The sequence below is a fragment of the Miniopterus natalensis genome, chromosome X (genome assembly GCF_054644295.1).
Source record: "Miniopterus natalensis isolate mMinNat1 chromosome X, mMinNat1.hap1, whole genome shotgun sequence".
NCBI lineage: Eukaryota > Metazoa > Chordata > Mammalia > Chiroptera > Miniopteridae > Miniopterus > Miniopterus natalensis.
The window spans coordinates 89,273,435-89,284,141 of NC_142103.1; positions in this window are offsets into that span (position 1 = coordinate 89,273,435).

Consider the following 10,707-nt stretch of genomic DNA (forward strand, 5'->3'; position numbering starts at 1 on the left):
TGCTGAATGAGTCCAGTTTGCATCAAAAGGAAAGAAAGGCGAAAAAGTCATATTAAAGAAATTACACCCAAGGTGGAGCTTGTCTTCCTCAAGACAATTGGAGTTGTAGAGTTTGCACCTGTAACCTATTAGACCAGCCAGTGGCTGCTTTGTGGAGACCTTCCAGCTTTATAAAATAGGTTACTGCTCAAATTCCAGAAAACCAGGACAATGCTCAATTGTTTCCAGCTCTCACATTCAGTATTTTGTTGTTTCACATTGTACTTTAACTTCCTACAGAACATTAACAGCAGTAGCCAGGTGAATGTTTTCAAAGCCTTTTGTGTTTGCGGAGCTGACTGTGCCACAGGGCTAATGGAAAGTTCATTGTTTCAGGAGTGCTGGTTTTTTCAACAACTACCTTGGTGTTCTCTGTCATGTGTAAAACGAGCACATTTACCTCTACTTGCCTTTTATAAGTTGTTGAGATGTAATTTTATTTTTTTATTTTTAAGTAACTGGATAAAATGCTTGTTGGGGAGGAAAAATCTCCCTTCAAGGTTCTTCTGGCTGGTCTAATAATCAAATTGACGTGAAACAGATTAGCAGGAGAAAAACAAATTAAAGTTTAATAATAACAAGTTTACCTCCTGTATACATGGGAGAGATCCAGGAAAACTGAGTAATTCCCACAAATAGAAGAAGCCATTACCTTAAATACCACATTCAACTAAAGACAAAGAAAACTGGGGGTGGAGAGCCAGTTATGGGAGGTTACCAGGAAAAGCAGAGTAAAGAAGGGTAAGGCTATTACACAGACTTAAACCCATGCCTTTTCCAGCGATAGTGAAGGCAGGTCCTAGGGAAGGAGACACCCTTATAGGCAGAGATATGTTTCAGCTTTTGAAGAGTATATTTTGAGTTTAATGTCATGTTGAATTATTTTGAAAATCACCTCCCCCCTCTCCCAAAGAATTGGCAGCATCAACTACCTCTGGCTTTAGGGACTAAAGGTGGAGCCTCTGAGTTTCCGATTAGCTTTTTAGTTCCTTTAGTCTTAATCACGACCAAAAAACCAGATTTAATCAAGCCCTGAAAGTTCTTGTTTCTCTTTGAAATTGCAATGTCCTGACATAAGCATGGAATGGAAAATCATTTTCTGTTTTTCTCTATCCTATTGTGTCTCCAAACAGTTTTGCCACATGGCAAGGGGTCCTTGCTATGGACTGAATTGCATCCCCCCCCCCCTTAATTCATATGTAGAAGCTCTAACTTCCCAAGTGATTGTATTGGAGATGGTGCCTTTAAGGAGCTGATTCAAGTCAAATGAGGTTATAAGGGTGGAGTTCTGATCTGATACAGCAGGTGCCCTTATATAAGAGGAAGAAACACCAGATCTCTCTGTTCCTCTTTCTCTCTGTCCCCCCCACCCCTTTTTCTCTCTTTCTGCCATGAGAGGATTCAGTGAGAAAGCAGCCATCTGCAAGCAAGGAAGAGCTCTCACCAGAAACTGAACCCTACCAGAACCTCAAAACCTGTAAGAAAATAAATTTTTGTTGTTTAAGTCACCCAGCCTATGGTATTTTGTTATGGCAGCCCTAACAGGCTAAGACAGTTCTTTGTTTACTAATGTAACTAGGTTTATTGAGAAGTTTGAGCTTGGTGGAATGTAAAGATAAATTGGCTGCAGTGTTTCCAATTACTGTCTTCTCTCTCTTGCCTATTGTATCTCCCTTTCCAGTACAGCGATAGGAAGATTCCATAGTTTTGTGGCCACTTTTGGTTATTAAACTTTGTAACCCACCCCACCATTCTTTGAATATTGTTTCTGTAAATGATGACTTTTACATTAATATGTAGCTACTGATAAACAGCCTGTTTGCTTAAAGGACTCTAGGAGCTAACCACAAAGGAAGCGGACTCCAGCCTTCAGGCATTTTGGCTCCAGGAGATTTGTTCACCTTCCAGGAAAATCAAACCGTGGCTTGACTGGCTCTGAGATGGTTATCAGAGCAGACTGTGCTGACTCACATACAGCACCCTCAGCAAGAACCCACAACCTCTCCCTTTGCTTTTGTTATGCTTTCTTCTTCCAGCTCATAAAACCCCCTGCCTGCACTGAGATGTTAAGATGTTTTTAGTGATGAGAGTCCCCCATCTTCTCAAGCTGACAGCTCTGGAATAAACCTGCTCTCCTTCTATCAGACTCTGTCTCTTGAGTTTTGGCTGTCGAGTGGTGGGCAGCCAAACCCGTGTTCGGTATCAACTTTAGTTCAAATCGAAGCATTATTTTAAAAGCTGTTTTAAACCCTGTTTCCTTTCCTTTTCCTCAGGTCAGCCTTGAGTGGCAATCTTGACTATTCTGTTTAAACTGGGAGGCGTGAGCAGGGCCTGGCTCTCGGGCACCTCTTCCCCTCTCTCTTTAAAGCTTACCCTCTCTGTGGCTATTCCTGCTTCTCTGGCTAATATTGACAGGCTGAAGATGCCCTCTGTGGCAGTGCCCAAATAATGACCTGCTCATTGCACACACATGTAGGTTTTCTATTAAAAAATATTTTTACTGATTTTTAGAGAGAGAGGAAGGGAGGGGGACAGAGAGAGCAAAATATCAATCAGCTGCCTCCTACATGCCCCCCACTGGGGATTGAGCCAGCAACCTGGGCATGTGCCCTGACCAGGAATCGAACCAGCAACCCTTCGGTGCATGGGATGACATCCAACCAACAGAGCTACAATGGCCAGGGCCACATACAGGTTCTTCACAGGTCTCCAAGAAGCCTATTATGCTGTTCCCTGACAGGAGAGGTCCCCATGTAGCAGAACATCCTGTAGCTTCTTGCTGCTGAGTGCCTGACCTGGTTATCAGCCTCGTTTATTTGGCTATTAGCAAACTTGCTCCAGCTAGGTAACCTTGGCAGTGACCGATGGAAGCCCACCCATTTTTCTCATGCTAAAAGAAGGGAATTCAAACTGCTCTACTGTCCCCCACTCTCCAGTTATCCACATGTGTTTAATCCTATTCTTCCTGCTCAGATAAGCAAGCACACAGGTGAAATCCTAAATGGTATTTAAGATTTTGATTTATGCCAAAAAAGGAGATCCTAAGGAATAAAGAACTTTTTAACACAAGGACTAATGGCTTAGTGAACTCATTTTTGTAAATATGATATTATCATCTAATTCTTGAATTGTTTGTTGTTCAACTTCCAGAAGGCGAAATCTTTTATTTCATTCATTCAACAAATACTTACTGAACACCCAAATTACGCAATGCACATAAATAAAAATATCCAGAATTGTCCCTGTCCTCAAGGTATCGAAGGAGAGCTAAAATAGATACATAAATATTTTAATACCAAAGTAAAAGATGATAGGTGACATAAGAAAGTGTTATGAGAATTCAAAAAAGAAGAAATGACTCTATTTTCACTTAACCAGAAAAGACTTCATAAGGAACAGGATATTTGAGCTAGGTGGGTTTTGTATGTTCAGAGAAAGAAAGGATATTCTAGATTACAAAACCAAAAAACCAAAACATGAACAAAAGCACAGAGATGAAAAATAAAACATTAGAAGTTGTTGGGGGAAAGATATATTTTTACAGTAATCCCTAATTTTTATTTTTCCTGATTGATCAACTATTCATGATATATGTCTAACTACCATGAGGAATATAAAGAATTATAACACATAATCTCTCCCTACAAGGAGCTTAAATTGTATCTTTTCCTTTTCCTGATTTGTTTTGATTTTACCCAGACAGCAAAACAATCAACATCAATAAGCCTAATTTGATTATACTTTATTATTCAACCCCTCCCACTGTTACTTCTCCCCACTTTTGTCATTAAGTAAATGTACAAATACCTTCTGACATAATATTAACTTGAGTTGTTATCACTGAACAGGCCTTCCAAGAAGTTTTATTTTGGCTCTTTCATCATTGAGAGCTGAAAATGACTTTTTGAATTCCTAATTGGCATATCCTTTCTCTGTGTTTTCCACCAATGTTTAGTGACAACTTTTATCAAGTATAAATGTATGCCTTACACAGATTTTCAAAATGAACTGCCAATCAAACTGCTATTCCCATTTCAAAAATGAAAATAAACTAAGTCTAGGGAACTAAGTAAATCAAAGTCCCATTTATTGCATGGATTTTAATTTTAGCAAGATCTCTTACATCAGCCATTCCAGTTTAACTGGTTTAAGCTTTCCTGCTGGTTACCGTGGTCAAGGCACATTGAAACGAAGGTAAGGCAGAGAGGTTTGTTGGAACAGTCCATTCCTCAGCAGAGGGTAACCATGTCTTATTTAGCATGCTACCTGTAGATGTCACTATACCCTTATAATTCTCAGTGACCTCCCCCCTCCCCCGCCAAACACACATCATCAGAGGTAAAGGAATGGATATTTGAAGGGATGTTGAATTTCTGCTTTCTAAACATAGAAAAGTGAGATTTCCTAGAATATAAAATTGCAAATCAGGCAGTAACACACACACACACACACACACACACACTAGAAGGAGAGGTTTCAAAGGTTGATAATTATATTTGTCACCTTTGTTTCATTAGTCAATGACAACCTTTCAGGCTAGAAACAAGATTCAGCTAAGAATGTGGCCACTACCTCTGTTTTCTTCCTCATTTATAAATGATTTGTAAAACCTCAGCCTAAAAATAAACAAAATCATGTTTGAGAACTGTTTTCTCATAAGATCTTAGAGGAGTTGAATAAAATGGATTTCTTGGTTTTTTTTTTTTTTTAAGGAAGAATGTGAATATGATGCTTTCATGGATTAACTAATGGCAGAAGAAATATAAACAAATATACCTGGTTTGAAGGATAGCTTTTTGCTTTGGCAACTTTTTATTTGAGAGCTGGAATTGACAAAAGCTCACCAACTAGGCATGATGATTTGTTGTCTTCACTCAGTTGTGTGACACTGCAGTTAACATGTTGGAGTGCTGTATAAAACATTCATAATAGTACATGAATTTCAGGGGAGCTGAGAATTTTAATACCTGAAGTAGAATGTGGATGTTGAAAGAGCAGGAAACCAGTAGGCATGGGTGTTAGGCATTCATTTTCATTTCATTAATTTGGGCTTAGGAATCACTTTATCACAGCTCATGTCATGGCAAAGTGTTCCAGGTAGAAGGAGAAGAGTACTCAGAAGTGACCTAGGTGTCTTACAAGGCCAAAAAGGTCATCCTTAGCTGAACTGCAAAAGACAGACCACCCCCAGCAAGAGAAACACAGCCAGAGCTGAAGCAGTGAATGATCTCAGCTTTTCAAAGGCAAAGAGAGTTGGAGAAAGGGAGCTCCAGTTAATTAAAATCAGCTTTTCAGGTAAGAAAGTGCATGTCCTGGTTATCCTCTGGTTGATGCTCATTGCCAAAGGGCAGGGCTCAAAAACCTCCACTGGATCAACAGGAGGATTATGGAGTCATATCTTTCCACTCATAGGCCCCGAAGAGAGATAGAAATCAAATAAGTTATAGAGTTGAAAGGACCATGAGTGGAAAAGTAAGAAAAGAAAAGAAATATCAAATAAAGTGAGATGTATAGAATGAAAAAGTCTGAGATAAACCCAATAGATGGGTATGAATTTGGGCAAAAGTCAGTAACATCACGGCATAACTGAGGCATAATTCAAGACACAGATAGCCACTGCCAGTGCTATTAAGGCTTTGCATTGTAGCTGTTTATAAATATGCTTCATACACTTTGTCAGCAAGTTCTTAGAGGGCTAAAACAGAGTCTCACTCATCTTGGTTTCCCCTATAGCATGTAACAATTACTTTGCACCTAGTGGATTCTCAAAAAACATGTTTATTCAATAAACCAATGAAAGCAAAAGACATACAGCAGGAAAACAGATAGGACTGGATAGTTCTTGGATGTTTTCAATGAAAAAGAACAAAATTACACAAAGTAGTTTGAATATCTTAATTTGGAGATTATGGAAAAGTTGGTGCTGTTATGAGACACTTGGAATGTAGAAGGGAGATTCCATTTGGAAACAAGAAATTCACTTCCTTTGAGGCTATATGGAGATGGTCCATATTTGGTGGAGGAATATATAATAAACTGGGCTTAAATCTGAGTGGTTAGAAATATGTTAGGAAAGAGGCTGGAAAGGCAGATTTGGGATTCCTCGGTGGAGAGAACACATTTAAATCTTCAGAAGGGATGAAACCCCTGAGGGAATATGATAACATATTACATATATAAAGATTTTGGGATTTCTGGAGACAACAGATAGGAAAGGAAAAGAAGAATCAGGGCCACCTAAAGAGAGGAGTGTTGTATTAGCTGAGAAAACACAATTATCAAAAAGGCAAATATGCTACAATAATGAACAACATATGATAAAGAAATTTAGATGAATAAATTAAAAATAGCAAACAACAAACTCCTTTACTAATTTTTTCCAAGAGGTCTTTATTTATTTATTTTTAAAACTTGATCTTTATTGTTGAAAGTATTACAGATGTCCCCCCCATTGATTCCCTCCACTCCGCATCTGCCCCACCCCCAGGCCTTCCCCATTTATGCATATAAGTTCTTTGATTAATTTCTCCCCACCCACTCCCCCACCCCACCTTCCCTCTGAGATATGTCAGTCTGTTCTATGTTTCTGGATCTATTTTGTTCATCAGTTTATTTTGTCCATTATATTCCACATATAAGTGAGATCATATGATACTTGTCTTTCTCTGACTGACTTATCTCACTTAACATAATACTCTCCATGCTGTCCCAAAGGGTAAGAGATCCTTCTTTTTTACAGCTGCATAGTATTCCATGGTGTGAATGTCCCACAGCTTTTTTATCCACTCATCTACTGATGGGCACTTGGGCTGTTTCCAGATCTTAGGTATTGCAAATAGCGCTGCTATGAACATAAGGGCGTTTCAGATTTCTTAAGACATATTCCTAGAAGTGGGATCACTGGGTCAAAAGGCAATTCTATATTTATTTTTTTGAGAAAACTCTATACTTTTTTCCATAGTAGCTGCACCAGTGTGCATTCCCACCATCAGTGCACTAGGGTTCCCTTTTTTTTCACATCCTTGCCAGCACTGTTGCTGAGTTGTTGATGGAGCCATTCTGACAGGTGTGAGGTGATATCTCATTACTGTTTTAATTTGCATCTCTGATGATTAGTGACCTTGAGCATTTTTTCATATGTCTCTTGGCCATCTGTATGTCCTCTTTGGAGAAGTGTCTATTTAGGTATTTTGCCCATTTTTTAATTGGATTGTTTGTCTTCCTTTTGTTAAGTTGTATGATTTCCTTATATATTCTGGATATTAACGCTTTATCACATGTGTCATTGGCAAATATGTTCTCCCATACAGTGGTCTGCATTTTCGTTTTGTTGGTGGAGTTTTTTTGCTGTGAAGAAGCTTTTTATTTTGATATAGTCCCATCTGTTTATTTTCTCCTTTGTTTCCCTTGCCCTAGGAGATGTATTGGCAAACATATTGCCACAAGAGATGTCTGAGACTATGCTGCCTACATTTTCTTCTAGGATTTTTATGATTTCACATCTTACATTAAGTCTTTTATCCATTTTGAGTTTATTCTTATGTATGGTATAAGTTGGAGGTCTAATTTCAATTTTTTGCATGTACCTATCAAATTTTCCCAGCACCATGTATTAAAGAGACTGTCTTACTCCATTGTATGTTCTTGCCTCCTTTGTCAAATATTATTGAGTGTAATGGCATGGGTCAATTTCTGGGTTGTCTGTTCTGTTCCACTGATCGATATGTCTGTTCTTGTGCCAGTACCAGGCTGTTTTGATGACAGTGGCTTTGTAGTATAACTTGATATCTGGTATTGCGATCTCTCCAATTTTGTTCTTCTTTCTCAAGACTGCCATGGCTATTCGGGGTGTTTTTTGGTTCCATGTAAGTTTTCAAAGTGTTTGTTCTAGATCTGTGAAATATGCTGCTGGTATTTTAACAGGGATTGTATCAAAGTTATAGATTTCTTTGGGTAGTATGGACATTTTAATGATGTTAATTCTTCCAATCCATGAACACAGTATATTCTTCCACTTGTTTGTATCTTCCTCTACCTCTTTTTGCAAAGTCCTGTAGTTTTCTGAGTACAGGTCTTTTACCTCCTTGGTTTATATTATTCCCAAGTATCTTAATTTTTTTGTTGCAATGGTAATTGGCCTTTTGTTTTTTTTTTAGTTTCTCTTTCAGAGAGTTCATTATTGGTGTATAAAAATGCCATTGATTTCTGGGTGTCAATTTTGTATCCTGCTACCCTGTTGAATTCATTTAATAAATCCAGTAGGTTTTTGGTGGAGTCTTTAGGATTTTCTATGTACGGTATCAGGTAAGTTTTGCTTTCTCCTTTCCAAGCAAAAGGATGCCTTTTATGTTTCTTGTTGTCTAATCGCTGTGGCTAGGACTTCCAGTACTATGTTGAGTCAGAGTGGTAAAAGTAGACACCCATGTCTTGTTCCTGTTCTTAGGGAAATGGTTTTAGTTTTTGCCCACTGAATATGATGTTGGCTGTAGGCTTGTCATATATGACCTTTATTATGTTGAGGTATGAGCCCTCTATTCCCACTTTGTTGAGAGTTTTTATCAAGAATGGGTGTTGAATTTTGTCAAATGCTTTTTCTGTGTCTATTGATATGCTCATGTGATTTTTGTCTTTCAATTTGTTTATGTGATATATCATGTTTATTGATTTGCAAATATTGTACCAGCCTTGCATCCCTGAAATAAATCTTACTTGGTAATGAAATATGATCTTTTTAATAGATTGCTGGATCTGATTTGCTAATATTTTGCTGAAGATTTTAGCATCTATGTTCATCAGGAATATTGGCCTGTAATTCTTTCTTTGTAGTGTCTTTATCTGTTTTTGGAATTAGGCTAATGCTGGCTTCATAAAAAGAGCTTGGAGGTATTCCTTCCTCTTGGATTTCCTGGAACAGTTGGAGGAGGATAGGTGTTAATTCTTCTTTGAATGCTTGGTAAAACTCCCCTGTGAAGCTCTCTGGGCCAGGGATTTTGTGTACTGGGAGTTTTTCTATTACCGCTTCAATTTCATCAGCTATTATTGGCCTATTCAGGTTCTCTGATTCTTCCTGATTCAACTTTGGAAGATTGTATTTTCCTAGGAATTTGTCCATTTTGTCCACATTGTCCAGCTTTGTCCACACTGTCCACCATATAGCATTTCATAGTATTTTCTTAAGATACTTTGTATTTCTGTAGGGTCAGTTGTTACTTCACCTCTTTCATTTCTGATTTTACTAATTTGGGTCCTCTCCCTTGTTTCTTGAGTCTGGCTAAAGGTTCATCACTCTTGTTTATCTTTTTAAAGAACCAGCTCTTGGTTTCATTGATCTTTTGTATTGTTTTTTAAGTCTCTATGTCATTTATTTCTGCTCTGATCTTTATTATTTCCTTTCTTCTACTTCCTCGGGGTTTTTCTTGTTGTTCCCTTTCTAAGCTAAGTCATAGGGTTGGATAGTTTATGAAAAGTTTACTTGTTTTCTCAGGTAGGCCTGTAGTGCTATGAACTGCCCTCTCAGGACTGCTTTCACTGTGTCCTATAGATTTTGGGTTGCTGTGTGTTCATTTTCATTTTCATTTGTTTCCAGGAAGTTTTTGATTTCTTCCTTGATCTCATTGGTAACCCATTCATTGTTTAATAACATGCTATTTAGCTTCCATGTGTTTGAATGTTTTTGGGTGTTTTTACTGTTGTTGATTTCTAATTTCATGCCTTTGTTATCCTAGAAGATGCTTGATATGATTTCAGTCTTCTTGAACTTGTAAAGACTTGTTTTGTGTCCTAACATGTGGCCTATCTTTGAGAATGTCCCATGTGCACTTGAAAAGAATGTGTATTCTGCAGCTTTGAGTGGAATGATTTGTAAATGTCAATTAAATCCATCTGATATACTGTGTCACTTAGGGTCACTGTTTCCTTGTTGATTTTTTTGTGTCGATGATCTGTCCAGTGATCACAGTGGGGTGTTAAAGTTCCCCACTATGATTGTGTTGCTGTTGATCTCTCCCTTAAAGTCCTCCAGAAGTTTTGTTTTAATAAATTTAGGTGTTCCTATATTGGGTGCACATATGTTTATCAGGGTTATGAGGGTGCTCTCCAGCTAGTCTCCATTGATTATTCAGGATGGTTTTTCTATATTTTAGTTGTAATTCCAGTTTTGTCCTGGGAGAGTGTCAATGTAGTTTCCACTTAATCCATTGCTGTACTATGATACAGTACTCTTATGAGTTGGATTTTTGACAGTTCTCCCAAGAAGACGTTTCAGGGGGTGAGTGGGATAAGTGATGAGCAAATGGAAACCACACATATAGTCAGAGTGTGTGAAACAAAGATCTCTTAGCAGATTGATTATTTATGGTCAGGGTATATGGAAATTTTTATTTTTAATTTTTTTTATTTTTTTACTCCATGGGGTCCTTTACCTTCTCCATGAATAACTGAACTAGAACTGAAGCTAGACTACCTTCATATACACATAGCTGAGAGAAACAAGGAAGATATAGCATTAAAACCCTTATCCATGATTTTTATATTAAGATAAACATTTACGTAGTTTAAAAGTTTTGATACCTTATTTTCCTTAAGGGGAGTATGGGCTATTCTTAGTCTTTTGAAAGCTCTGTTCCTTCCAGGGAGAAATGTACATTCACACTGAAATTTACCTAAAAT